General features: G+C 41.2%; 1 pseudogene; it reads right to left on the bottom strand.

The window, feature by feature from the left end:
• Nucleotides 1-11,805: 11,805 nt before the first annotated feature.
• LOC133102644 (vacuolar protein sorting-associated protein VTA1 homolog) overlaps nt 11,806-24,294 on the bottom strand; it is a 42,108-nt pseudogene continuing 29,619 nt past the window's right edge.

The raw sequence follows: 24,294 nt of genomic DNA, 5'->3' as shown, positions 1-24,294 counted from the left end.
ATAAATAATTCTTTAAGTCTCTGTATAAATCCTCTGTCCCCCCCCAGATCCCTGAAGGATGATATAGCCTCTACCACTGAGGACACTGATTAGATCTCCACCTACCTGTCAATTACATTTCCAACAGCAATGAGCTCTCTCAGTCTCTGACTCAGAAACTTCCAGATGGCTCTCACAAGATGGCTCATCCCAACGAAGCAATGCACGCAGGCCAAGGGGACAGACAGGCTGGCTTGAGGCTCCAGGACAGGATGACCAGTGATGAGTCACCCGGAGACCCTCAGGGGATAACTTACATCCTCGTCTACTGCAGGGCCTGATCTGGAGCAGATCTGGATGGACACCAGATTCATCATCAACTGAGTACCCACACACAAACCAAGCGCTATGAGGTTTTATATACACTAATATGTATAAAATGGATAACTAATAAGAATCTGCTGTATAAAAAAATAAATAAAATAAAATTCAAAAAAAAATTGAATATTTCTTACTTAGCCTTTTGACATGTACAATGAGAAGGCCCTTGTTCAACACTCGACTTTTGAAAACCTAATCCTCCCATTAAAAACATCCAGCTTCCCAGCATCTCTGGACTGCAGTCCATGTGTTCTCGTATGAACAGTTCACAGGACATACTCCCAACAATAATCCTGTGCAATCTTTAAAGATTCATCTAAAATTTCTTTCAAAGATACAGAATCTCAGAAGAATAGTATTCATTTTAAACATCTAAATAACTTCAATCCATTGAAAACTCAAATATCAAATCTGATTAGGAAACACTGATCCTCTTCAACCTGTTTCTGAAAGGTCTTATTGAGTTGGCTGTAGGGTTCCATTGACGTGAAAATGCCCTCCCCTGGGGGCTACATGACCTTCTGAGGGACAACAATACAGTCGTCCTTCAGCAAGGCAGCCGATGAAACCTGCTGAAACCGCTCTGATGCAAAGACTGGAGGTGGACATTCATTCCCAAGTTCAAGCCAGCCCACTGTGTAGTATTAAACATACTGGTTTTTCAAATAGCTATTCTCAGTCACCGCTCTCTGCACTTCTAGATTTTGGCTGGAATGGGAACTGACATTGCCAAGATGCTGAGAAAAGGGAAAAAGATATGTCTTCTCCTGGCCTAGTTAAAGACAGGAAGGTACAAAACCAGGCTGCAAGAATCTGTTTTCACAAACATCTCAAGAGCTTTATTCAACATACAGTGATAAGCTGTACATAATTAAATGTTGCTTTTATTGTTGATGCATTTCTCAAAGCCTTTCCATCGCACCAGCATCCAAGGGCCAGCTTTCAACTTCTTTCACTGTAGGCAAGAAGGACATGTGTTGGGTCACTGGCCGGACACCAGCATTGTAACCACATCCCCACTGCTTCACAAAGAGAGAGTATTTGGAAACTAACTCATAAAATCAATTGAAAGCTTTGTTCCATAAACAGAAGGAAAAATACGATTCAATGATCTTAGACTTTATGAATCTTACTATTGTTATGTTTTTAAGATGCTCAAGTGAAGGACAGTCAAATCACTGCATTTGCTTCCATAAAATATTGTGCTGAGAGCAACATTAGGATGTTTCAACATAGTCCTCAATAGAAAACTCCTGTCTTCTATGAGTTAGAGAAAAGAAAATAAGAGGGAACATGAAAATAAATAGCAGTTACAAACATCGAAAAAAAGAAAAAAGAAATATTGATCTGCAGCTCCAAACTTTCAACCACTGTGGAAACTACAAAGATGGAGAGGGTCCACATGGGTGAAGCCTGGCTGTTTTCTCCTTCTATTTTATTCTAAACATGAAATGTACAGTCTGGGAGGGGCATTTGATTTAAAACGTGCTTATTCTTCAAATGTAAACCTTGAGAAAGTTCTTAGTCAACCACACCTTTTTGTAAATTAATCTAATCAGATTTTCTTCCTATTTATCAATTTATGATACTGCTATGCTAAAAGTTTTAGAGGGCAAGAAACAGAGGCATACATCGATCCACAGGGCCCTTTGGAGGAGATGGGTAAGAAGGTGTGTTGTTAGAACGAGGATTTGTTCCTCCTACCTGAGCCCTGGAGGTTTGCTGCCAGGCTTATCTCGTCTTGCTGACCCACCGTGTGCAGACTTCATTCCCAAATTCGTCTGCTGGCGTCCAGAGAACATGTCAGCATAGTTGGCAGGAAGAACAGAGAAGTCAGACCGCTTCTTTAAGCAGACTTTCCAGAAGTTGGCACCATGCTTGCAGGTGTGTCTCATCTATCAGAACCCAGCACGATGACCAAGAGCTACAAAAGGGGCTGAGACCCGTCACCTTTGCTCTTGGCAGACACTTGGCCCCTGTATGAACTTCCGGTGCTGCTGAAACAAATGACCACGGACTAGGCAGCTTCAGACAACGCGTATTCATTCTTATATCATTCTGGAGGTTGGAAGTCTACAATCAGAGGTACTGGACCAAAACTATGCCCTCCCTCCTGGACTGTGGGAAACCCACCTCCTTCTTCTTCTAACTTCTCGGGCTGCTCGGCTCCAGCCCCTCCCCCTCCCCGCATCCGGCAGCCCAGTGGTCACCCCCCTTCTGCTTCCGTGCCGTCAAACATCCCTCTGCCTCCCTCCTAAGGACACTGCAGGGGCATTTAGGGCCCATGTGGACGATCCAGGATAATCTCCATCTCAAGACCCTTAATTCAATTACCTGCAAAGTCTCTTTGCCAAAGCAGGAAACAGTCACAGGTTCTGAGGGATTTGAATCTGCACATCTTTGGGGCTGTACTTAGCCTATCACATCGGACAAAATTATCTGGAGACTATATTCCCAAGGAACAGAAGGCATGAACCCTACAGGACCAGCGGCACTGGCCACAGAGAGGAAGGCGGGCCAGGCCAGGGTCCTTGAATTTCCTTCTAGAGGGAGAGACTTAAGTACGAAGGTCCTGGTGGGTGAGTGAGGGGAATGGAAATGGATCAACATAAACTTTGACTGATTCCCTGTATTTTCTTGAGGGCAAAGCTGTGTCCTACTATCTGCCACATCTTTTCCAAAAGGCCACTGATAAAGGCTGATGTTTCATGCATGTCACTGAAGCAGCCAGAATCAGAACAACTCTGCCTGGGCCTCTGGTTCTTCAAAGTGCAGCGAGAGAGACATTTCAGGCCAACGGGAGGCGGCCGCCGGCTAGGCTCTGCTGTCCTTTCATCCGCGTCCATCCCAGCAGGTCCTGCTGAGTGAGCTTCTCTGCGGCCAGGCAGCCCCGAGCATGGCCCCCTCCTCGTGGGAGGTGGAGCCTCCAGAGAACGTGTCCAACAGCCAGAGGCAGGTTCAGTGGGAACAAACATTGGAACGCTTCACAGAGAGAACATGTTCTGACCACTGTCCTCCCGCGGGGCAGAGACGCTGGGCCTTTGGCATCAGTCAGCCAGTGGTGCTCCGTTAGCATCTTTAAAGCCAGTTACAACTTCTAACTTCCTGAGGCAGAGACAGCTAAGGTTCTCCCTGTTCCTTCCTAGAAAAACGTAGGGAGCAATCAGCCCAGAGAGTGGAGAATGAGATGCAGCTACAGCCTTCATGGTCCTTCTCCTGGGAAAGGACGCAGAGGTGACGTATGTCCACTGTGATTGCACCTGCTTTTCAAGAAGAGAAGCATGATCACCTGCTAAGTGTCTGGAGCCTCAGGCCTCACGCGGCGGATCTGATGGAAGCCTTGCTACAAAAAGAGAGTATTTTTTCCAGCTTTATTGAGGTATAAGTGAGAAATAAAACCATGAGATATTTAAAGTGTACAATGTGGTGATTTGATATACGCATACATGTCACAAAATAAATTACTCCTACTTTGTAAAATGAACATTTCCATTGCACATCACCACTAAAACCCAGTGCCGTCAAAGACGTCACTGATGCCACTAGTAAGGACGTGATCCGGGGTTTTCTAGACACTCATCCACTTGTGACTTCCTGGCCTCATGTCCCACTGCTGGTCTGCGTGCCCAGCACCGCGTGGGCCTGAGGGCACACAGGGACAGACAGACGCGACCCCCGCTGAGCAACGCATCACGGGGCAGAAGCCGCTGGGAAGGAGGACGCAGCAGGTGCTAAGGGATGCGAATTCGGTTTGCAAAACTAGTCAGAAGATGCCTGCTCATAACATTGTGACTCATCCGAGTTCTGACACGGCTGTGACTCAGGGCACCACCGAGATAAACACAAACAGAGCTGTCGTTCATTAATGATCTGATTTCAGACCTTTAACACAGTTTCAACAAGTTCAGCTTCCAAGGGAAGTGAATTCTTAGACTGGGAGTGGTCCCGTGGCTGAGTCCCCTCGGGATCCCACGGGCAGCTGCACAGGCCACCACGCGGTCCCTCGGCCCCCTCCCACACCAGCTCTTCTCGGCCTTTGGGTTTCTGAGCCTGCAAAGCAACCACGGCCCATGCAGACTAAAACCACCTCCAGCTCCCTGATCTCCGTGTAAGTGTCATTCCTTCAAAACGAGCAGCCCTCATGCTGCTGCCTGTTGGGCCAAGTCACCCCGATAGCAAACAACCCTTTAGAAACACCCCTGACTTACCTGCATGCCACAAAGCCTTTCAAAACAAATGTTTTTACTCCCAATAACTTTCTTGTATAGCATGTGTGTTTCTATAATTTTCTTCTGACTAGAGGGTACAGAACAAGAATAAAAATAAGAATAAAAATCCCATGATTGCAGTAAAGCATACCTTACCTATTCAAAAGGTATACAAATAAATTTTGTAAAAAAGAAACACTTTTCCCATATCCGAGCATTAGCTGTTCGAAGTGAGCACAGGTAAGTGTACCAATAGTAAGTCTATTGTAAGTAGATAATAGGTGTATTGTACGTAAAATGGGAAAACGAAGTATAGAGCATCCCGCACACATCCTTTCTTACCTTTGTAATTGGCGAGTACACCTGTGTGCACCCCAGCCAGTTTCTGCGGCCTGTCTCCCAAATCAAGCAGTTCGGCCCTGAAGGAAACAGAAATTGGGTGTCTCAGCCTCCAGGTCACCACAAACACCACGTGTCAGGCCAGCACCCAGCACTTGCGGGGGCACGATTCCTAGGGGGGCGAAGAGGGGCCAGGCCCTGAGGGAAGGTTGAGCCCGCTGTGCACCCCGTGAGCAAAGCCACGGAGACAGGCCACGCCGAGCAGGCCACGTGGGGCTGGGGCCGCCCTCCTTGGGGTGAGGGTGGGGAAGAGGGCCCGACAGTGGGAGCCAGGGTGGGAGCCGTGAGCTGTGTGTCATTTCCAGGTAGGGCTAGGAAAAGCTTTAGAGACCAGTTTACAATTATTGTAAAATTTAGGAGAATGAGATGCAGAAAGATGAGGTAATAGTTCTATGAGTCAGGGCTACCATTTTGACACCAGGCTTTGTGACGCTAGCGTGGTGCGTGGGTATACGTGTGTGTCTGTATGTTCGTACGCGCGTGTCTGCACACACGTACCTGCATCATCACACCGCCGTGCGTGATCTGTGATTGGACACACCCCCAGCTCCCGCCCCTCCTCTGGGGCCGAGGGACAGCCAGGTGACATCAAGTGGCAGATGAAGGGCTGCCTCCCGTGCTGCAGCTTGGAGGGAGCCACCTCACGACCCAGATGTGGGCACTGCACGTGGACACGTGGACTTCGGTAATAGGAATTCTCACAGAGAGCACCGTCTTTATGGGACCAGAAAGGACGGACTTCTGTTTCCTCCCAGCAGCTTCACTGCAGCTCTTCACCTTGACAGCCCCAGAGGTGACTCGCCTTTTCTAGAAGCTGGATGAAATCCTTCTGTTTTCAAGGTGTTAGTTTCCCCCTCTGGACAGCACTGTTTATTTGATTCAAACCATGCAAAAGCTGGGTGACGTACAGCTTCTTCTCACGATTCTCAGATTACTGGGCTGTGATAGAAAAAAGAAAAGAAAATGGGCACGAGAAGAGCAAAACACACCGATTAAGTGACAATACGACAGAACAACAATGCTGCTAATTTTATCAAACTGGAAGCTGGGGTACTTAATTCACATAATCACAGCTATTTCCTCCAATACCTAAAGTAGAAAACAAATACAACTGAATTGGGAGATTGGGATTGGCATATATACACTAATATGTATAAAATGGATAACTAATAAGAACCTGCTGTATAAAAAAAAAATAAAATTCTAAAAATCCAAACAAACAAACAAAAAACAAACAAATACAACTGACCGGCCAGTGGTGTGATGGGTTTGGATTTTGCAGGCCAAATGAGGATTTGCCTCTAACTACGAGCCTAATAGACTCTGCTGAGTTCCAAAACAATCACAAGAACAGCTAATTCTCCACAATCGGCTGTATCCCATTGAATTCCGAGGAGCGGGCACCCGAGGCGGGCGGTGGGCTCGGGTCTGAGGGCCGTGCGCTGACGAGACAGCCCCTGGGGGCGTCCTTACCCTGGGGGCCCATGTTCCCCCCACCCCCGGTTGCTGTCCAGCCCCCAGAGGCCATGCGCGTGGGTCCCCGGGGTCTATCCTCAGCCCCTTCCTCTCCCCACTCCCTGTTCCTCCTACAAAACCTGGTGGGTTCCCACGACCTCAGCCTCACTTATGTTCCTCCAGATTCACAGGTTCAGACCCAGACTCTCTCCTGAGCCCCGTGTTTCCAGGCACAAACTATATGTCCTTAACCAGAGTTTCCTGGTGCCTGGGGTTCATCTCAGAAAGATGACACTGTTTCCATCTCCCCCAAAGCCCCCTCGCATCTTCTGGGACAGGTTCGGCAGCAGGAGTCTCTCAGGGGGCAGCTTGGACCCCAAAGAGCCTCTGACCCGGACGACCTGTGACCTCATCCTCTGAGGTCCCCCAAGAGGGTCCCTCGTCCCTCACGCAGATAACGCCTCAACACTGTTAATGCTTTCCATGGACTGTACACTGAACCCTCACAGCAATCTAAGGACTGAGTGTTATTATTCAAATTTTATAGATAAGAAAACTGAAGTTTCAAGACATTAGCGCAATGACCGAGACCACACAGCTGGGCAGACATAAAACCATTGTCAAGGGCAGATCTGTCACCCCACAAAGCTCAAACTCTTGAACCAAAGGAATTGCAACCTTGTGTGTGAACCACATGTCACAAACTAGAACTTCAAGGAGAGCCTTGGTCAGCGTCCCAGGTGCCAGGTGACCATGAGTCATGGAGAGCAACTACAGGTGAGTGTGAGTAATAAGGATGTCTACAGGTAAAGAGCGGGGGTCAGGATCTGGTGATGGTATCATAATCCTGACTTTTCATGATCTCACATTTTCAAGTCTGCCCCACCCACACTAGAACCAGAATTTACTTATCAATCTAAAACAGATCTCATTCAAAGTAGATCTGCTGTCTTCTGATTCTTTACACCTGGAATGGCTGTTCGCTGGCCGGCAGGCGAACCCCGGCTTTCTTAGGAAGCATTTAGGGATCTGCCACCATCCAGCATGTCCACCTTTGTCTTCAGTGTTTCAGTGGTACCACTCGGGGGGCACATCCACCAGGATCTCTCTCTCTCTGTGTCTTCCATGTGCTATCTCTTCTCTCCAGAGTTCCTGTCCTGTCCCCCAGTCTTATTCACCTATTACCACTTTCTTATCCCTGGAAACTCAGTTCACAGCTAGTTCCTCTGGGGTACGTCTGCCTGGTCCCAGAGACTGGGGAGAGGGCCCTTCTCGCACTCACTGCCAGGAACGGTGTCCTGGGAATTCTTAGCCGTGTCATGTGTTGGGGTGACTGCTGAAGACTGAGTGCAGCAAGAATGGTGCTGAGAGTATTTGGACTTTGGGGGCAAATGTTTAGACGAGGTGGTGGAAGAACATGCAGAAGTAAGGAAGATGTCCCATCAGTAGGAAACCTGTGACCTGTGCCCCTCACTCACCCCTCACCTTCCCACTGGTCCTGTGGGCGGCCTGATACTGGGGGTCCCGGGTCCCCATGTCCTGCGTCACCCTCTCACCAGCAGTGGGACCTCTCCTGGGACCAGGTCTAATTTTGAAAGCTCTAAGCCTGGCTCTAATACCATATGATATCACTTATATGTGGAATCTAAAGTATGACACAGATGAGCTTATCTACGAAGCAGAAACAAAATCACGGACCTAGAGAACAGACTAGTGTTTGCCAAGAGGGAGGGGCCTGGGGAGGGATGGAGTGGGAGGTTGGGGTCAGCAGATGTAAGCTTCTATATATGGAATGGATAAATAACAAGGTCCTTCTATAGAGTACAGGGAACTATATTCAATATCCTATGATAAACCATAATGAAAGAGAATATTTAAAAAAAGAATAACTGAATCACTTTGCTGTACAGCAGAAATTAGCACAACATTGTAAATCAACTATACTTCAATAAAAAATATATTGATTAAGAAAAAGAGCCCGACTCTGACTGCTTCCTTTGTTCCACTCGGTTTCATTACGTATCTTTTCTAAATCCTTGCTGTTCGGGCTGTGGGTGGAGATTGAAAGCATGAATTCATGGTGTCATCTTGATTACGGCTCCGTGACCTTTCACAGCCTTTCACTACCTTATTTAAGCCATTTACCCCCAAACGCCTGAATTAAAGTGGCAGTATCCTCAGTCTCCAGAGATCACCTGATGCTCGAAGGCATCGTCTGCCAGGAGTAGGGCTGGTTGCAGCCCCCCAGCTGGAGCGTATACGCAACCTTTTCAGATGTAGACAGCCTTCTCAGAAGCAAAAATAGCCACACCAGGGATTCCCCAGGAGGTGCAGGCTCCACGTGGCTGGGGAGATCTGTCTGTCCTGCCAGGACATCTGTGGCGCTTCCCTGCCCAGTGGTCTTGACCCAGCATGTGATCCAGGGCCTCTCAGGCCGGGGGTGAGAGGTCCGTCCCAGTTGCGCAATCAGCCTTGCAGACACGGCCTCCTCACTGAGGAAATGTGATCACACCTCCCCTTCTAGATGACTCATTCCCAGACTTTCATCCTGACAGGCAGGGTTGTGCCTGTAGCTGCCTGAAAATATTCTTTCCATTTCATCATAGTTTAATATTCTATAGACTTGAGCTCTTCAACAGATAATTGAAACCAACCCGAGCCTCTCAGGGCAGGAGTCCACTGAGGAAAGTCTAATAAGATGTTTCCGAATATTACACATGGCTATTGTATATGTCAGACCTTTTACATTACTCATTTGACATCCATGTTTGACATTTAAACTTTAAAAGGGGGAGGGGGGTTATTACCAAATGATTAATCAGAACATTCAAAATAAGAGCATTTTACAAACATGACTAAATCATCTGGTTTTAATTTATTCATTGCAAGATAATAATTAAAATTAGGTGGACTGAATCAGAATCTCGGAACAAAGTATATTATGTGCTCCCATGAATTTCTTACGGTTTAAATAGTTTCTGCGTTCATGTCAACACCATTTCTAAGGTGGAGTGTCCTTACATGAAAACAAGAAGAGTTCCACAATTTCAAACATCCTATAAGCATTTGTTTAACACAGATATATTTCAGAGCCACGCCGAAATACTCCACGGTATGAACCAATCTTTACTTGAAGAAATAGCATGGACTCGATACACTAATTGTTTACCGATTTCCTTAGATTCCCAATGGTCCTCTCCATGGTGGTTGTTTAAATCTCTCTCTCCTAAACATCACCCCATAGAACCCATACGCAGGAACTGGACTTGATTTTTTTAATAAAATATGTTGAAGTACAATTTACATACATTCTTTAAGGGAGAAAGGAATTGATACAGGTCAGAAATTTGGATTTGTCTGAAAAAGGAAGAGCATTGGAGGAAGAATAAATTAAGGTAAAATGAAATCCTTTATTTTTCATATTTTAATTCATCTAAAAGAAGCAGTTTGTTTAAAATAACAGTAGTAACAATGTATTGGGAATCAATAGTATGTGGATAAAGGGAATAAATGACAGGAGGGAGATATTGGGAATAATTTATAATGAGGTGCATACACTATTTGTGAAGTAGGAAAGTGGTATTTGAAGGTGGACTTATATTCACTGAAAATTCATATTGCAAACTCTAAGACAACAACTAAAAATGTTTATTAAAAAAGTGTAAATAATATGCTAAGAGAGGAGATAAAATAAAATCATAAAGTGCTCAATTAAAACCAGAGAAGGCAGAAAAGGTAGAAGAAAAAATAGAAACAAAAAACAAGCACAACGAATAGAAAATAGTTACAAACATGGCAGATATTAATCCAACTATATCAGTTATCGCTTTAGATGTGAATGATCTAAATATACCAGTTAAAATACAGAGAATTCAAGAGTGGATGATAAAACAAGACTCAGCTGTTATGTTGTCTACAAGAAATCCACTTTAAAAACATAAACTTTCACAGATTAAAAATAAAGGGATGGAGAAAGATACACCCACGGTAACACTACCCAAAAGAAAGCTGGATTAGCTACACAAATTTAAAAGAAAAAAAAAACTTCACAAGAAAAATTGTTGAGGATAAAGAAGGACATTAAATCATGGTAAAAGAGTTAATTTCCAAGAAGACATAACAACGCTTAAAATGTATGCACGTAACAATAGAGCAGCAAAATATGTGCAGCAAAAACTGATAGAATTGCATGGAGAAATAGAGACACTCACTATTATAACTGGAGACTTTAATTCTCCACTTTCAGTAACTGATAGATCAAGAAGACAGAAAATCATAAAGGAGAGGTTTGACCTGACCAAAATTATTAATCTACTTGATCTAATTGGCATTTATAGAGTATTCTATCCAACAATAACAGTAGATACATTCTTCTCAACTCACCTGGAACATTCACCAAAGTAAACCACATTTTGGCTCATAAAACACAATTGAATTTTTTTATATATATAAAAGAATGCTTGTTTTTATTTTTACGTTGCACAAATGCAGGTGACACAGTAAGCCCGTAATCCCCATCCTTACATGTAAATTAACAGCTAAAAATCTAAACTCATAATCATCTACACGATTCATAGTCATGCTCTGTGGAATCCACACGGCATCAGAGGAGAACCTAACATAAAAGACCAAGGTTCCAGGTATTACTATAAATGTCCTCTGGTACATGCAGTCAAACCGCCTACGAAGTAATTCACCTCCAGCTTCAGTGGATAAAAGAAGCAGCTGAGAACCAACACCATTCTTAAGTCTAAACGTGATTCTACCCCTTTGTCTTGTTAAATTTCCTTCCATGAAAGTTTAAACTTTTAATACAATTATATTTTACATGAATATAAATCGAAGTTTAACATAATCTCTTTCATATTCACCCTGTAATATGAACAGTCCAACGGCTGGTAAGCTAGAATAGTCCAACAATCTTTATTACAAATTAAATTTAGGATTTTATAGCAAAGTAATAATATGTTCATCCAAACATTATAAATTTGAAAAAATTCTCTTAATGTGCGCAAATTAAGGTGCAAAGCTTATTCCCAACATATAATTTGTATGTGCTCTCGTTTTTTGAAGTAGGGTGCAGCGGGCGTTTTTAGGACCCAGCTTACAGCAGCCCTACATCCCCAGAGATTACTGGGTCCACTAATGGCAGTGGAAACTGATCGAAGCTGCATCAACAGAGTCTGCACGCAGATTTCATTGTCAGAGTCAGCAGAAATGACGTCTTCCTTAGAACTGTGCTCCCGATCGGCTGAAGATTGAGTAACCGATCGTTGGCTCCGCAGGCCAAAGTTACACGGCTCTGCTGTACAAAGGCTTCACTCTCTGCCTGCAGACAGTAACTTGAGGGCCTCTGAAGGTTCTGCACAGCAGGGCTGAACGTTCACATTGCTGTGCACCGCCAGCCAGCACGCCTGCAGTGCATCTGAGCTCGAGCCACGTCCTCTGGTGTTAGAACAACATCTCCCCCCCCCGTGGAAACTGTGGATAAATGGCCAGAAGAACCCATGGCCTAGGTAGGACAGTACCCGATTCACCCGTGCTGTGAGGCACTGCTGCCGCCGTATCTGCCAGGGCGTGTGCACGGAGAGGGCTCCGTTCCGGAACAGCTGCCTGGGGGAGTGCTCTCTGAGTCCTCAGTTGAAGATGAAGATGATTCTGATTCAAGTGGGTCAAGTGGGTAGAGGGCTGCTCCACCTTCTTGATTTTCTTCAACATCAGTATCTTTCCAATTCTAACAGGTCTTCCTTGAGGCGTCTCCCTATGCTTTAAAAAAGTATGGATATATGTCACCCCACCTTGTATATTTTCTATGTTTCACATTGTCATCAGTGAGTTCTCCAAAGACTGTCATGACAGCTCTTAAGGATTTGCAGGATAGACGGACTTGATCTTGTGAAAACAACTGGCACTATCTTCATTGTCTGCACACAAAAACATTTCAGAGCATAATTCTCCAAATGGACAGAACCAGCTATTTCTTGAGCAACAATTTTATTACCACCCAGCCGTTTCTTAAGAGCTTTGAACTGATCCATTCATTTTGATAAAAATTCACATTTAGGAGTTTTACTAACAATCTTCATTCCAATGTGCATAACATGTAAATGGCAGTAGTCAGCCACCCCAGCATCCTGACTGTCATGCACCCGAGCCACCCTCAGATGACACTGCCTGCTTTTACACTGTGGGGGGACGGGGCTCATCACTCCAGGAGCCACTGCTTTCTGCTCCACAGTTGAACAATTTTAAAATAATAAAAAGCATACAAAATATGCTCTCAGACCACAGTGGAATTAAACTAGAAATAAATACCCAAGATACCTGGAAAATCCTCAGATACTTGGAGATTGTGCCGGGTTGAGCAGGGCACCACCCACCCCCCAAATTCCTGTCTACCTGGAACCTGTGAAATGGACCATATTATTAATTATTCTGTTAGTTATATTAATAGAATATAAAAATGGAATAGAATAGAATAGAACATAATATTTTAAACTGGGTGATAATGAAATTGGTATAAGAAAATTTGTGGGATGTAGCTACTGCTGTGCTAGAAAGTAAACTTATAGTCTGAAAGTTTATTTTAGGAAAAACAACAAAACTCAATGATTTAACTATACAATTGAAGAATTTTATAGAAAAAGAGAACAAACTAAACTTTAAAAAAACAGCAAAAGAAAGAAGATTTTTAAAATCAGAGCAAATAGTATGAAATGGAAAAGAAAACACACACAAGAGAGTAGCTACAAAATCAGAAACTGTTACTCTGAAAAGACTAAACAGCAACAACAAAAGAGTAAAGCCCCAGAAACACAGAATGAGAGAAAAAGAAAGAAGGACAAAATTACCTCTACCAGGAAGGAAAAACAACAAATGTCTAAAACACTGTTACAGACAATTTATGGTTTAATAAATTTGAATATTTAGATGAAATGGATAAATTCCTAAAATAACACAGCTGATTAAAACGGACACTTTTCAATGTTTTTGGGTCCATGTGACTCTATAAATCCCCCCCACATTTTTCCCCTCATAGTAGCTGTAGTTTGCTCCATTACTAGTAATAGAATAGTTCTTACCTTACACAGTGTACCTGTAAGTCGGACAATAACAAGGGAGTGAGTGCACACTGTGTCTTATTATGGAGTTTCATCATCCCAGGTGACTGCTTTTATATGTCACTCATTCTCTATTCAACAAATGCTTACTGGGTCTCTGCTGAGTCAGGCCCTGGGGCAGAATCATGAATAAAGCAGACATAATCTTTCTCATTTTTATCATGGAGTTTGAAGTGAGCAATACTGTATTTTTAAAAGTTATATATTTGCTGTGCCTATATATTTATGCTAAACAAATTATAACTCTTAGGACTAAAAACACATGATTAGTTAAATATAGAAAATGTAATTTTGCTGTACACCTGAAACCAACACAACATTGTAAATTAACTGTATCCCTATATAAAATAAAAATTAATTGGGAGATTGGGATTGACATATATACACTAATATGTATAAAATAGACAAGTAATAAGAACCTGTCGTATAAAAAATAAATAAATAAAATTCAAAAAAATTAAATTAAGAAAAAAGAAGATCTATTAAAGTTGATGACATGTTTGCAACACGCTTAGTCAGTCTCACAATATGAAACATCCTGTAGATGAAGTCAAATACCTTAATTTTATAAAACATACCCAATCCCACATGAAGATGACTTAGGAGCAGTCAGGTAGCGCGTTGCACTTGAAAGAGAAACGCCCTCATGCTGTTTAAGATTCAGCCATGGGGGTAATGGTAAGTGGCTGTTAAAATGCAATGGATAAAATTGTCTTATCAAGAGAACCTAAGAATTTCTTAATCATACTTGATTAATGAGTTCAATATTGGCATTCTGTTAAACCTCTACAATTTGCCTGGGAGAGATTACAGACACACTACCTTTTTTCATTCTGCAGCCTAGTTCATTCACATGGATAAATACGAGGGAGACTTATTTCTGCAACTTTAGAGCAGGATAAAAATAGTTAGGCTTAGACTGTTTTTGAACACTCTCTGTACGCTGACAGCGGTTTTGATAATGGCGACCCAACAGCAGAACGTCCACAAGAACACTGGTCACATAAATCTGGGCTGAAATGTACACAAGACCGTGTTTCAGACAAAGTGAGCACTAGTTCTTAACCAAGGCCCTCACCCTCCTTCTACTTCTCTGCTCACTAAGCTGTGGTTTGACATCTGATGTATTTTAAAGAGTTGCTTTTAATAACTTGGATAATAAATTCCAGAACTTATTTTTTTAAAAAATAAACTTTCTCTACGTCTGTGTCTCTATTTCTGCTTTGCAAATCAATTCATCTGCATCATTTTTCTGGATTCCACATATATGCATTAATATACGATATTTGTTTTTCTCTTTCTGACTTACTTCACTCTGTATGACAGACTCTAGGTCCATCCACGGCTCTTTGGTGACCTAAATGGGAAGGAAATCCAAAAAAGAGGGGATGTATGTATATGTATAGCTGATTCATTTTGCTGTACAGTAGAAAGTAACAAACACCACATTGTAAAGCAACTATACTCCAACAAAATCAATTTAAAAAAAAGAAAAAAAGAAACTTTCTAGTTTGAACAATTTTAGTTCACAGAAAGAATGGGAGGTGCATACAGGAAGTCCCCGTGGACTCTCTCCTGCAGTCCTGTGACTGGTGCTTAGACCTCAACGGCCAGCTGTCTCCAGGGATGGTAACAGCACTGGTCTCAGGGCGGTCTGTGGGTTACGTGCCGTAATAAATTCTCAAATACTCTCTGTGCATGTCTACAGCTGTTTATGTGTTCTGTCAGCTCAGCCAAGTTCCTTGGCGTCCCTCACTTAAGAATGTAGGGTTGGGATGTTCATGGTCCCCATTAGAAGTTATTGTCATGCACTCAGACTCCCAGGTACCAGCAAGGCCCCTGTGGGAAGTTCCGGGGTGGGTTCAGGTGTCAGTGTGTCCTGTAATCACTGGATGTGATCACCAGATCGGCCATCTGTGACACTGGTAAGCCACTGAACAACAGACTCTCCAGGTTTGCTTCTATCCCAGGTTTTCTTGATCTCATCTTCAAATCTGAAACAAAGGTCTCAACATTTTATTTTATTTTATTCTGTTCTTTTCTATTCTATTTGAAACATTTGACAAATCAACAAACTGAATTCCAGAACATCAACATCAAAGACCCAAGTCTTCTCAGGCCATTGCTAATTTCACTTTCCGTGCTTAAAGATCAAGCTTTCAAATTATTCAGCTTTATTATAAATAGTTTCTACCACATTTTGCCTCAGAGTAGAGCAGGAACATCAAGGAAAAGAGATTAGATTAAAATCTGAGTCTTATTTAAACATGTTTCCTAATGGAAACGGATAGGAGCTATTGGACCCTGTATCACTCACTATCTGCTTATTTGTTCAACAGGAACAGTATATTTAGCAGTGATGCCAGAAATGGAAAAGGCATGTTCTCAGGTAAAAACCAAAGCAAAGACAGGATGCCTACACTTGCTAAAACCCTTATTAAGTCACATTGAGGATGACTTAATTTTCTGATGAATCACAGAGATATCAACACCAGTTGTGTGTGTGTGTGTATGTGTGTGTGTGTGTGTTTATGTATCTACTTTTCTATGTATTTTTAACCAATGCATTATATCTCTCATTTTTAATGTAAAATAATGGTATTATGTTTCAAAAGTCATATAGAAAAAAACAATGATTGAATTTTCATAAATAAGAGATGGTTGGTTTATTTCATTTTTTCTTCTTACAACTTCTAATGCCTAGTAATCAAAACACCTTTTCAATCAGAAATGTGCTGATTTATCAAATAAGAATAGTGCCAAGCACAGCCCTCTTAGAAACAGAAGACTAGGTATCCTTTTAGAGCAAATAATAGAACATTTATATGAATATATGTTTACACACACATTCTATTCATTGAAGCAATTGATCCAACAAAACCAAAGTTTGTCATTTTAGTAATTCCTGGAAAGGGGGAGGTATCTGCTGGTAGTATTTGAAATTCTTCTGTAAAAATGATTTGTCCTTTCTCCCTCATTTATTTATTTATAAAAGGTATCACTTTTAAATACCCATTTTTAAAATTTATTTGTATATAGAAATACAATTTATTTTTGAAAAATTATGTTTATATCCAATGTTTTAGTAAGTTCACTTATTAATTCTAGTAGTGTATTTATAGATTATAGACTATTTTGAGTTTTATGTGCACATGATTATGCCATGTGCAAAAATGACAATTTTATTTCCTCTATTCCAACACCTTCCAGACTCGAGAAGTGGGATAAAATAAATTTCTGTTTTTTAAGGCACCCACTCGGCGGTATTTCATTGCAGAAGCCCTAGGAGGTTAGTACACCTCCCAACCTCTTTATCCTCTTCTTCTGGGATTCTAATTACCATTTGTTAGACTATCCGATATTGGTCCACAGGTCCCAGGCTCTGTTCATTTTTTTAAAAATCTCTTCTTTCTCTTTCTGCAGATTGGTCCATTTCAGTTATCTCTATTCCAGCTCACTCTTTCTTCTGTCACCTCCATTCTGCTAGTGAGATCATTCGGTAATTGTTTTTTCAGATTGTATTTTCAGTTCTAAAATTTCTATCTGATACATATTTTAAAAGTTATTTCTGCTTATCAACTAATAATTCCTATATTTCCATTCATTTCAAGTGTTTTATTTTTTCTTTTAATTCAAAGAGCACAGTTATAACGGCTGGTTTGCCGTCTTCCCTAATTCCAACATCTGAGTCATCTCAGGGTTGGCTTCTTTTAATTGTGTTTTCTCTTGAGACTGGGTCACATTTCTTGTTCTTTGTATATTCAGTAAATTTTGATTGTATGCTGGACATTGTCTCTTGTCACATTTTTTGGCATAGTCTCTTGGTTATACCTTAATCTTCTGGAGACTCTTGGGGGTTTTGTTCTAGCAGGTTGACCACCTGGTTAAATTCAGACTGTAAGTTCTTTCTCACCTATCATGAGCACTTTTTCAAATCAAATTTAATTCTCTAAACCCTTGCTATGCTGAACTGGGTCCGCCCCCTACAAACATGCTTCGGAGGTCAGGCTGAGACTGGCATGGACCACACAGAGAATAAACGGCCCCTTTCACAAGTGTCTCCTCTCCTGGATTCCTATCCACAGCCCCACAGGCTCCATTTGTGGGTCCTCCACCAGGAAAACAGGGGCTTCCATTGGAGTTTTAGCGGCCATGCAGCTTCAATTTTGAGTTTCTGTTGACATGTCTTTAAGTTTTACTGATCTTTTATTCTACAGGTTCAATCTTCTCTTAAGCTCTCTGCTAATTTCAGATACTGTACTTTTTTAGCTCTAGAGTTTCCATTTGACTCTTTATCACTGTTTCCATTTCTCTACTCAGGTCCCTTCTGTTTACTCAGCATGTACATCTTTACTTTAAATCTATGAGTATGTTTATAGTAGCTCTTTTAAAGTTTCTTTCCGTCAATCTAACATATGTGCCACTTGGGGGTATGTTTCTATTTACTTTTTTTCTATCCCCTTTATAGACCACATTTTCCTGATTCTGTGCCTAACTAGTGATTTTTTAAAACTGTTTATCCATTTGATTCAATTAAGGACATGGTGAATGTTGGTTGTTAAAAGCCTGGGTCATTTTTACTTCTTTTAAGAGTATTGAGTTCTTCAAAGCCACCACTGATGCACATGTGACATGATGCACTCACTTTGGGTCGTGAGGTCAGAAGTTACGGATTTCTGAGTCCTGCACCCTCACTTTCTTTACTTCTCTCGGCCCCTGCCCTCCACAAAGCTGAAGCCAAAGCAAAGGCTTGAAAGCCAAGAAAGCAGTGTGGAAAGGCATCACAGCCACAGAGAAAAGATTCACTTGTGGACTTCCCTGGTGGCGCAGTGGTTAAGAATCCGCCTGCCAATGCAGGGGACACGGGTCCGAGCCCTGGTCCGGGAAGATCGCACATGCCACGGAGCAACTAAGCCCGTGTGCCGCAACTACTGAGCCTGCGCTCTAGAGCCCGCAAGCCACAACTACTGAGCCTGCATGCCACAGCTATTGAAGCCTGCCTGCCTAGAGTCCATGCTCCACAACAAGAGAATCCACCACAATGAGAAGCCCATGCACTACAATGAAGAGTAGCCCCCGCTCGCCGCAACTAGAGAAAACCCGCGTGCAGCAACAAAGACCCAACGCAGCCAAAAATAAATAAATAAAATTTTTTTTTTTTTTTTAAAAAGATTCACTTGTCATGCACCTTCCAGTGGCCCAAGACACTATAGCCCTGAAAGTGGTCCAAATGCCCTTGGAAGAGGCCCCCAAGGACAAGCTTGGAGAAACGAGCTTGACCACTATGCCTTCCTCAAGGTCACCCTTGATTGTAGAGGTCACAGCCTGCAGGCAGGACAAGCAGGCTGTGGAAAAGGTCTACGGCATTTGTGTGGCCAAGGTCAACAGCTGAGCAGGCCTGATGAGGAGAAGAAGCCATGTGTGCAACGGGCTCCTGACTACAATGCTTTGATGCTGCCAACAAAAGTAGGATCATCTAAACAGAGTTGGGCTGGCTAGTTCTAAATATAAATTTTTTCACCATTAAAAAAAAGTGTTGAGTTATGTTTTAGCGAGTAGTTGATTAACTGGTTGATGAGCTGATGCTGTTGTGGCTCATCTGGGGCTACATTGGAGCTGGTCTACACTAGCTCGACATCAAATGAGGCATTTCTAGGTTCTCCACTGCATCCCGAGGGTGTCAGTGAGGTCTACCCACTCCTATTATGTGCATCCATCTTTATCAAAATCCCAGAAAAAAGTTTTCAGATTTGGTTACACTACCTTCCAGGTGAGGTAATTTTTATAATTTTATGTATAGTGACTTCTGAAGATATCATTTATAGTTTTCCATCATTTACAATATTTGGGAAGTGAAACTAGATACTGTACAGAGTGTGATCTCAAGAAAAAGGCTTATTTCTAATCATGGCGTATTAACTATGTTTCATCTACTACCTACTCCGCCAACCTGACTCCATCCACATTATCTTGCAGGAAATCTCATCATAGAATTTCATCTGTAAATAGTATAGTATGTATTCCTAAAATACAAGGTCTATTTAAAAAATTAACCAAAATATCGTCATACCTTAAAAATTAGCAATCGTTATTTTCAAATATTCTGTCAGTGTTCAAATTTTCAGGCCTCGTGTCACTTTTTTAAATAGTGGTTGAATTAGGATCTGAACAAGATTCACTTAGTGTGATCAGCTGATACATCTCTTAAATCTCTTTTATTTCTATAGGCCCCATATCCACCTTTTTTGTTTTTTCACCTGGTTGAAGAAACTGGATTGTTTGTCTTTGAGCATTTTTCACACCCTGACTTTTGGTGATTGTTTACTCTGGTAGCCTTAACAGACAGACTCCCTGGCCTCTTTCCTTCCTGTAAATTGACAGTTGAATATAGAGGCTTGTTAAGGTCCTATTTTGATTCTCTTTACTTTGGGAAAGTTTGCATTATACAAGATGGATTATTTTTATCCAAAGGAGGCACAAAGTGTCTAGCTACCACTTTTTGTGATGTAAGCAGCCACTGATGGTTAATGTCTAGATTAATTCATTCATTAATATTTACAAAATAATCATATTTTCCCAATTCTTCTTCATGCATTAGCTAAATTACTTCCACAAAAGTAAATCTACCTGGTCTGTGATGGGTTGACTTATTACAGGAAAGGAAAGATAAATGCCAAGTTCTTTATGTTTTTGTTTTATCATTTTTCAAAATAATGATTTAGTTCATTAGCATCCTCACTGGGCACCAATGCATGGGTCAGGTTGACCTCTGTGATCTTTTGATGCCATCCTAGCTGTCTGAGACAGCTTCTTTGCTATGTACGAGGTCCAATGGTCCAGGCTTATCTTATATGTTTCTTATCCAGGTCTAAATACAGCATTTCTTCAAGAAGCCTGACTCCTTTTGGTGGGAAAAAATATATCAGGACCTGAATTTGGACACTAGAGGTGCTCACTACCACTGGCCATTATTTTTAGGCCATTTTAGTGGACAAAATTAGGGGCTCTTTTTTTGAAATATAAAATACATCATGAGTTCATTCTGATGTAGTCAATTACATTCATAATTCTGGGTTTGTACTAAACCTTTTATATCTTACATCTGTGCTTTCTTTATCCTGTTCCAAGAAACTTGGTTCTAAATAATTCTGTAAATGACAGGATGAAATAATATATAATTACTAATTTTCCTTATCCCACAATACCACACTCAAAATTCTTAGAATAAAAATGTTAACATGCCTATCCTACAATATGATTACAACAAAAAAGTATTAGCTTTTTATGGTTTTTATCCTTAATATATACTTTACAAAGAATGTACAATATCCTGTGTTTTAGAGTCATTTTAATGTTTTTCTCTGTGTGGTTATTTCACCAACTGTATACACATTAAAATTAATTTGTTTCTTTGTGTTTGGATTTTTCAAAACTGAACTTTAAAATTTATTTGCATTCCATGCTTATATACACAATTTTTATGACTCCAGAGTCAAATGTACAAGCGAAGTTATATTCAAAGAAATCTGGCTCCTGTTTTAAGATCAAAAAAATCATGTATCCAATACCCTATTACCACCTCTCCTATAGTTCAACACTTTTAAAGTTCTCTAGTTTATTATAAGGAGATATATATGTATTTGTATCCCTTTTAAAAGACAAAGTGGTATATTATACCCTGTTTTCCATATTGACATTTGACTTCAATGCAAAAAAGCTATGCAATATGCAATCATAATCCAAAGCATGTTATTTAGCTCCCGTTTGTAGAAAACTACCTATGTGGAAGTGGAAGAAACTATTATTGAATGATTATTGAATTATTCAATGATGTTATTATATCATTGGCACATATATGTGCCAGATATTTTATACTCTTCATCTCATCTACTCCTCAAAATGATATCGTCAAAGGAATGGTTGTCTCCAATATAAAGATGACACAACTGATCCTCAGCGGTAACGTCCTGAACACCGGACACCTAAGAAGCCACCTGTTAATACGTAACCCAGATGTGTCTCACCCAACCCGGGCCCCTCCCGCTGTGCTGCAGGGTGCATGGTGCCCAGGGTCTACATTCAACTTCTCAAGTTGCCAGTTACAGTGAAAGACCCCTGGACCTTCTTTCTAGCTCCGAGTTGGCCATTTGCTGCTATCATTATTAAAATAAAATTTTAACAATTTTCATTTCTTAACTAAAGGCGTTCCATTTTTGACCATTTAAAGGAATGACTCAACGTTAGACAATTCTGCTCACTTGGCCAATTTCCGAGAAAGAAAATAAAAAGTTTGAAATAAATGTGTGTCTGTCCTGTGTGAAATGTTCAGGTGATGATCCCAGGATATGTTTCCAGGTGAAATTCTCACCAATGTGCCATGTTCTTCAAAGGGTCTCATCTTCCTATAGGCATCACATTTGAACACAAGCTGAGTAACCAGACTCTGGCAGTTTGAGCAAAGGGTTTTGAAAACATTGACAGGAACGTTCTGTACAAACTCACTCCCATTAAAGGAACCCTAGCGTTAGTAACGGACCCTGAAGATTAGTGAATGGCTCCTCATCAAAGAAATCACACTGAGTGACCAGCCATAGATGTTTACTTCGTGTTGCCATAAACATCTGCATATGTTTTACAGATCCTTTAGAAAAAAAAAAAAAACAAGGAAAATATTGAAAGTAGAACTAAGAAGACTTTCTGTGACTTCCGTGCTGAGGAATTGCTGTTGAGCAGATTCACAAAGCAAAACACAGTAGCTTAGCTCAGGGCTGGGTAAGTAACCGCTGCTTGAGAAACAGAGCAGGAATGGCCATCCTCAGCTGTCTTATGGCCATTGGTTGACCTTTTGTCTTCCAATCACAGATCTTCATATGAAACCTTAATTTCCTATTGACTTATGCTCTTTCAAATCTGGGGGCGATTTCCTAGATTGTAAACTCTTAAAGAGCTTTATCACCTTGGGAAACACGAGAGATGTAGCAGGATGGCCATCCCCTTGGTATTCTCAACATAGTGTAGATTCTTTACATTCATGCAAAAGATCTCCCAAGTAAGATACTTTTCAAAAGATAATGTTTTAAATGCTAAAATTAAGGACTTGAATTGGTTCCATTCTGGGCTGGGCCAGTGCCAGGTGGTGAAACTGGGATGAAAAAGGCACAGTTTCTGCTCTTCAGAAGCTCATAGGCTAAGTGAAAGGCAGGGAATGATGGCGGCAGGGACCGGGCGCTAAGGAGGAACAAGGCAGGGATGCAGAAGACGTGGGGACCTCATCCTGAGGGCAGGAAGTGCTTCTGAGCGGGAAGACTTTCATTCTTGACACATGCTGAGCTGGGGATCAGTAGAGAATTTGTTTTTCTGAAAAAACATATATACCGTCCTGCAAAATACTTTGAAACACTAGATGAATTACAACCAAAAATTTTTAAATGCTTAGTTAAGCTCAACGATATTGCACAGGAGATCCCCAGAGGTCAAGAACTAATGCAGAAGAGGTAGAACTGAATTTTTGGCTTCTCTGGGTGCAATTTTCACCCAACCAGAAACCTAAAGCCTTGGGTTTCACTAACTAGTCAGTTGAAAGGAGACAAGCCTTCAGCCAAAGAAAGCGAGGATTTGGAATAAATCCCCTGGCGTATATATAAGGTACATGAAGGACTGAATAGTTCCCCTTCCATGGGGAAAACACACCCTTCGTTTAAGAAGTTGTCACAACAGTACTGCCTGTTGATTTGGGGGTCACATTTATATAAATGTGTATATATAAGGTATATATATAAGGTACATGAAGGACTGAATAGTTCCCCTTCCATGGGGAAAACACACCCTTCGTTTAAGAAGTTGTCACAACAGTACTGCCTGTTGATTTGGGGGTCACATTTATATAAATCTCTATGAACCAGTACACAACTTTCAAATACAACTTTCTGCAATGATGGAAATATATTTGCCATGTGTGATTATTGAGCACTTGACATGTAGCTTGTACAAATGAGAAATTAATTTTATTTTATTAACTTTTAATTAATTTTGATTTAAGTGGCCACGTTTGGCTAGTGGCTACCACATTGGGCAACACAGATGCTATAAACCCCCAGCCAAGAAATTAACTTCAAGTGGCCCCTTGAAGACAGTAATTTTCTCTGGAGGGGCATATACACAAGGTAGACCCTTAATTTCCACTAAGATCAGCTGATTAAGAACTTGAGGTCTATAATTACAAAAGACGGGGAAAAAAGCAAAAGTCTGCAGGAAAAAAAATAGCAAAATTAGACACCCAAGGACTGCAGACATTGAAATTATTATATGGAGAATATAAAACAAGTATGTGTAAACTGCTTAAAGAAAAAAAGGTAAAATTAAAAATATAAGGAAGAAACTGAGGACAATGAAAAATTAACAGGTAGATTTAGGGAAGAATTAAATAGAACCTCTAAAATGCACACACACATACATATATACACACACATACACATATAAACACATATTTTAAATGAAAAATTCTGTGGGTTATTTTAAATAACATTGTAGACATAGTTCAAAAAAATGCAGTGGGCCAGAAGATACTTCTGTAAATATTACCCAGAAAGAAAACAGAATTATAAATAGAGTTAAAATAAGAGAAATAAGTAAAAGGCATGATAAGCAGGAGGAGAATATCTAACGTACACCTAATGAGAGTCAGAAGAAAATAAAAGTGAAAACAGGAGAGCAAATATATTTAAGGAATAAAGTTTGGAAAATCTGTGTAA

This window comes from Eubalaena glacialis, chromosome 12, assembly GCF_028564815.1.
Source record: "Eubalaena glacialis isolate mEubGla1 chromosome 12, mEubGla1.1.hap2.+ XY, whole genome shotgun sequence".
Classification (NCBI taxonomy): Eukaryota; Metazoa; Chordata; class Mammalia; order Artiodactyla; family Balaenidae; genus Eubalaena; species Eubalaena glacialis.
The sequence above is the reverse complement of the archived record's forward strand: the minus strand, read 5'-3'. Positions and strand labels throughout refer to the sequence as shown.